Here is a 6,000-nt window from a genome sequence, read left to right on the forward strand (position 1 = left end):
CTAGCGTTTGCATTTCTTTCGTATGGCCTTCTCTCCAGCCTTTCCTCTTCTACCCTTCCAACCCCTCCCCTAGTGCTGTTTATTTTCAGCCCTCAACATACTCTGAAGGCCTGTGAAGTAATTATTTCATAAAGTTACACCTCTGCTGTCACAGATGCCCACAGTTGGCCCACACTTGAAAGGCCTGAGCCAGTGATTAACATTTGGAGGCAGGCGGCCAGGGAAAATCACACGACTGCCTCAATTTGTAGAAATACCTTCTGCATGACAAGTAGACGAAGGGGGGGGGGCAGAGTGCAGAAGCGGAATCATTTCATCTAACCTTTTATATCTTCAATACAATGAAAATCTTTTAATTTTCTTACAATTTTTATACATGCAGTTCAAATTTAACTTTTTTTCCCCATGAAAGTGAAGATGTCCTCTTTTCAACATTCTGAAATAATGGGAAACAGTAAAGATGTTTCTCATTTTAGGTGGGTTGATCCTTGATGTTCAGAGCTGGATTTGATCTTTATTTTGGCCTGAAAGTACAGAAATTAGGTTCTTATAAACATTGGTGCTTTGGGCTACTTAATATTACCAATTTAAAAAACTTCAGCCACACAAGAATGTACATAAAAATGTATTTAATATAAAACTTGTTATAATATTGAAACTGGCCAAGAATCACAACAACTTTACTTAAAATATTTGGTGATTTGGATCATAAATCCTATTTCTTAATTTTTCCTTCATCTCCTTTCCAGCTGTATCATTCAGGGGGTCCCCACAGCTAACCTTCCACCTCCATCTAACCAATTATCTGTAGTTTCTTCACCTACACCAACCAACTTTGGTCTTCCTTTAGGCCTCCAGCCTGGCAATTCCAATCCCAGTATACTCTTTCCAATATTTACTATCCCTCCTCTGTACATGCCCACACCATCGTTGTCTGGTCTGACTTTGTTTCCAGAACATCTAACATGTGCTGTCCCTCTGACATGCTCATTCCTGATCCTATCGTTTATTCCTCAAAATTTTAATTTCTGCTTTCATTTCTGCTACCTTCAAAACTCTCTTTAACTTGATTTTATTTTTTTCTTAAGCAAGTAGTGGCAACACATGCTATTTAACATAATAACGTAGATGTTTGTTATCAATGCTGTAAAGCAAAATAATATACTTTAAAATCAATATCACTATTCATAAATACAAATAAAATCTCTTTAATTAAACAATAACAATTAGCCTAAATAAGTTAAATAAATAAAAGTGCATGTGTGAGTCAGAGCAGGGTGTTAGCAGAGAAACTGTAGCTGTAAGAAACTGTAGCTGTAAGTAAGAAGGTCACTGGGGCCCCCATGGGTTCTCTCCGGGTTCTCTGGCTTCCTTCCACCATCCAAAGACATGCATGTTAGGTTAATTGGTTACTCTAAATTCTCCCTGGGTGTGAGTGTGTGTGTGTGAATGGTTGTTTGTCTCTTTCTGTGTTGGCCCTGCGATGGACTGTTGACCTGTCCAGGGTGCACCCTGCCTCTCACTTGTTAAATGCTGGGATAGGCTCCTTACCCGCGACCTGTACTGGACTAAGTGGTACAGAGAATGAATGATATATATATATATATATATATATATAAGGCATATGTTTTCCTTATTCAATCTTTTAAATGACTAAACCCTTTTTGTATGACATTGTATGACATTCTTTTTAAATCTTGGTGTAACCACTCATTAAAATATGCATATCTTTACAAACCACCATGGGGGTGCCATGGGGGTATCTGCACAAATAGATGCATATAACTGTGCATAAAATGTGTAGACAAACACACAAATATCTGTCAGTGATGCTTGCTAGGGTATGTTCACCCAGATCATAAAAGTGCACAGACACAAGGGCGCAGTCAGGCTCATCATGATTTTCTGAAGTTATAAATAGAGGAAAAGCTAATAAACATTTATGGAGTGGCCATAAATCGCCTGCAGTATAAATGCTTCACAATAACTTCTGCTATCCCCACAATGTCATTTCAATGCCCTTTAGAGGTGAGGCCATTACTCATCAGCCCCCTCTGCGTTTCCAACCGGTGTTCCTGTTGGCTGCAGCTCTAGCATCTTCTAATCAGAAGACTCAGTGGGGCTGGGAGTAACACCCGCCATGTTCTAGGTGTCCTCTTGATGACATCATGACGCTCAGCTATTAATTCAACTCGGAGTGTGAAATATTGGTGAAACAAAATGTTACTGTCTCTTAAATATGTCACTGTTACGAGTGGGACTGTTAGTGTGTTTGTAGAAAAGGGATTATTGTTGTCACCACTGGGGATTAGTTGCTTTGCAGGATCTTTGAATAAGACTTCAGCGTCCACAACATTCAGAGAGTGGAAGTGATACAATTATGGTATAAAGATACTAGCAAACACAAATCATTTCCATCCAAAGAACAGAAAATCTATTTAAATGAACTATTTTTAAGACTGTTAATTGAAATGAAATGCATATATATTATAAGTATAAAGGACAAATACAACAGAAGGTACTCTTAATCTCTTTTTCTGTGTGTCTTCTACACTCAGACTGAAGCAAAGGATGATGGGATTGTTCTTTAGTTGCTGTACCCATCCGGAGCAGTGATGGAGTGTGTTATGTTTTAAAAGCTAATTAGCGTCACTAGTGGTATCAGGAGCCATCAATCTCAGGCTCAGTAAATAACCAAAATGAACCAAATAACCAAGTTTGGCTGATGATGGTGGATGTAGCCTTTGTTACTAATGGTGGTCATTAACCTCTCAATGGCTAAATAATAGCATCTTAATTAATTCATTTCAAGGGGAAAGTTTGTAATAGAATTTAATTATATTAATGGTTGAAAGCCACAAGGGTGGACAACAAGAAGAGTGGAAATCAAATACATGAACGTAAACTCAGATGTGATTACACCGTTCACAGTGTTTGCATGTGTGGGACTCCACCTCAAAGTGTCCTGGTGTGTACAAACTGATGCACACAAACACATGCAGATACACAGGGATCTTTGTGGTTATCAGGTTTCAGGGTGATGCATTTGTTCTGGGGCCAGTTGCACCTTATGTTAACATTTTCTGAATGAAATTTTCTTTGATATAACAGTGGCTAAACAAAACCCTGTTAAGTTTAGTCCATAATAAAAAAATTTCTTCTTAGGATGGCTTCATTAAGGGATTTTGTTGTATAAGACATATTCCACAAAAGACCTTAGCAACGAACTTAAAGGAAATAATAATAATAATAATAATAATAATAAAAAATAAAAATAAAAACAACAACACCAGGTCGGAGTTCTTTAGTGGCGTCCAGTGTGGTTCAGTGTCTTTATTAATTTGTGGAAAAAAACAAAGAAATAATGGTGATGTTGTTGGTGCTGTTTTTAAAAATGGCGGTTACTACACAAAATCCGCGAGAAGATACAGGAATCTGGAAACTTGTGATCCCAAATTGACCAATCAGAAGGGAGTACCTCCGCGTAACAGTCTGAGTAGCAGGGGTGCACGTCAGGTCTGAAAGAGGTGCACGTTGGGCTTCCGTGGAGCTACGCAGGGTCTACGGCGGTGACATAGACGCAGACGCTGTGCGAGTATAAATCTGCCTTTAGCTTTCATTAGGGGGCACCAAAGTGGGAAAAAACTAAAGTAGTGCCACTTTAATGACTGCCTGTAGATTCAACAGTAAATATCAATAAATATCACCTTGCAACATAGGAATGTTTTTTTTTTTTTTTTTAACCTGTCCTGTCCAGCATCATAGCAAGCAATGATAATCTGGTTGCTGTATTGTGCTGAACAAATTTGCTCTGCCAAGGGGAGGCCTATGGGTAAGGCTTCTCTTGATAATCTGATTAATTTATTTATTTACTTTGAGTCACGGAATCTATGTAATCTTGCTGGACCTGACCGGAGGGGACAGAAAAAGATGGAAAATAGCAAAAAGATGCAAAAGGGAAAGACGAAAGGAGATAAAACATCACAGACAGAAGGAAACGACCCTTCAATCCACACCATCACCAGACAACAAACTGTTATACACCAGAACATTTTCTACAACTTTTACAAAAAACAAAAACAAAAACAAACACACACACACACACACACACACACACACACACACACACACACACACACACACACAAAAACCAAAAACAAACAGAGCTGCTAGTCATTAAGAGTTTCTAAATAATAACCAAATCAAAAAGACATCATGAAAGTAGCATAACAGCGACCAGATACTAACTCACAGGAAAAATTTAAAAAAAGAATTATCTCTTCGTATATAAACCCACTGGACAACTCAGTGACTGTCAGCATGCAGAGCATGAGGAATAAGGAGTGATCAGTGAAGAAGAGTGGTGAGTGACATCGTGCAAATGCGACCACACCTCTACGGAGGTCAGAGAGAGACCCGGGCCCTCAGCAACAGCCCTGGAGCACTAGCCCAAGCTAACCCACCACGAAGACAACTCCAGCCCCACCCGAAGGGCAGCATAGGAGAGCCCCAGCAAGAGCCCCCCACGGTCTTGGGGCACAGGACCCAGTGGGCCAAGATCGGCAGCCGCCGGCCCCGCCAGACCGGCCACCCAGGGCAGCCCAAGCAAAGGGCCCAGGGCCCCAGGAGCCCAGAGGCGGCCACCCCACCCCCCAAAGGCAGAGGGCCTGCAACATGCCCAGGAGGACCAGGCCCCCCCAGACAACCACCCGGCGTAGGCCAGCACACAGCCCAATGTTCCAGCCCTCCATGCACCACATGACACGCCCCCCAGAAGTTGTTTGTGTGTTGTGTTGGTGTTTTGATGTCTAAGTGTAATTTAAACCGAGAGGCGAGTCGCCACAGGGTGCAGCTAAAGAAGCCACTTGGGTGGCCCCCCGGCTACACCCCGCATGACGTGCACGTCTCCCAAATCCCTATGTGTGTGTGTGTGTGTGTGTCTATGTGTGTATGTAAGAGACAACATAGGAATGTTAAATAATATTATAGATGTTTGTTGATGTCATGCTTTTTAATCAATCATCAAGCACCTGTACCAAGCCATGATGAAGCTGGGAAGCCTGGTCCTCACTGCCTGCTGATGTTACACAATTTATCCAGCAGATATTCAAGTCAACGGATTGGTTGTTTGATTATTTCTATAAGTACAAGACATGGAAACTAGTTGAAAACTACTAAATATCACATCATTAAACAATTTACTTGTGATGTTTATTAATTGAAGAACACTGCAAAGGGAAACATGAAGGTTAAACAAATGGATGCATGACCCATACTGTCCTTTTTGTGAGTCAAACAGATGCTTCCTTTGTGATTTACTGTTGTTCTTTAATGCATTTCATATCAAAGTATTATTCATACCATTGCTATTTACATCGTTCTGGTGATTTTTGGTGTTTTATGTGGAACATAGTGAAGATTTATGAAGATGACAACTTTATCTCAGAAAACGAGGATCTAATCAAATGAAATTGCTTCGTAAACCCTGGATGAAGGATAATTATTACAATGGGACGAATACTGTAAATTGCACACATATCCTCTTTGTAAATCTGATCATGTGATATACGATTTTAAAAAATGCAAATGATTAAAACTATAGTTATTTTTGCAGTATAAAGACAAAAAGACAAAATCAGCTTTCACACTTGCCTATCATAATATTTTTCACAGTAACTTTATCCCAGTTTAACCATAAAAGTATTTAGATGATACTTCTATTTACAGTGGCCTGGGGTTAAGGTCACAGCAGATTAAAGCCTATCTTGGAGCAGAAAATGTTATGACCATCACCCGCTGTGGTTTACTATTCCTGTCCCTCTGCTGTCGACCAGATAAAGATGTCCTAATTCTGCAAATTCAGCCTTAGTCCACACTTACTGAGCCCCACATATCCCTATTAACTTTCTGTATCTGCTGCTCTTGTGCTCTCCATTTACTCTTCTTTCTACCCTTTTCATCTTCTTCCCCATAATTGTGCCTTCACTCTGTCTATATTCC

The sequence above is a fragment of the Melanotaenia boesemani genome, chromosome 16, assembly GCF_017639745.1.
Source record: "Melanotaenia boesemani isolate fMelBoe1 chromosome 16, fMelBoe1.pri, whole genome shotgun sequence".
NCBI classification, from domain to species: domain Eukaryota; kingdom Metazoa; phylum Chordata; class Actinopteri; order Atheriniformes; family Melanotaeniidae; genus Melanotaenia; species Melanotaenia boesemani.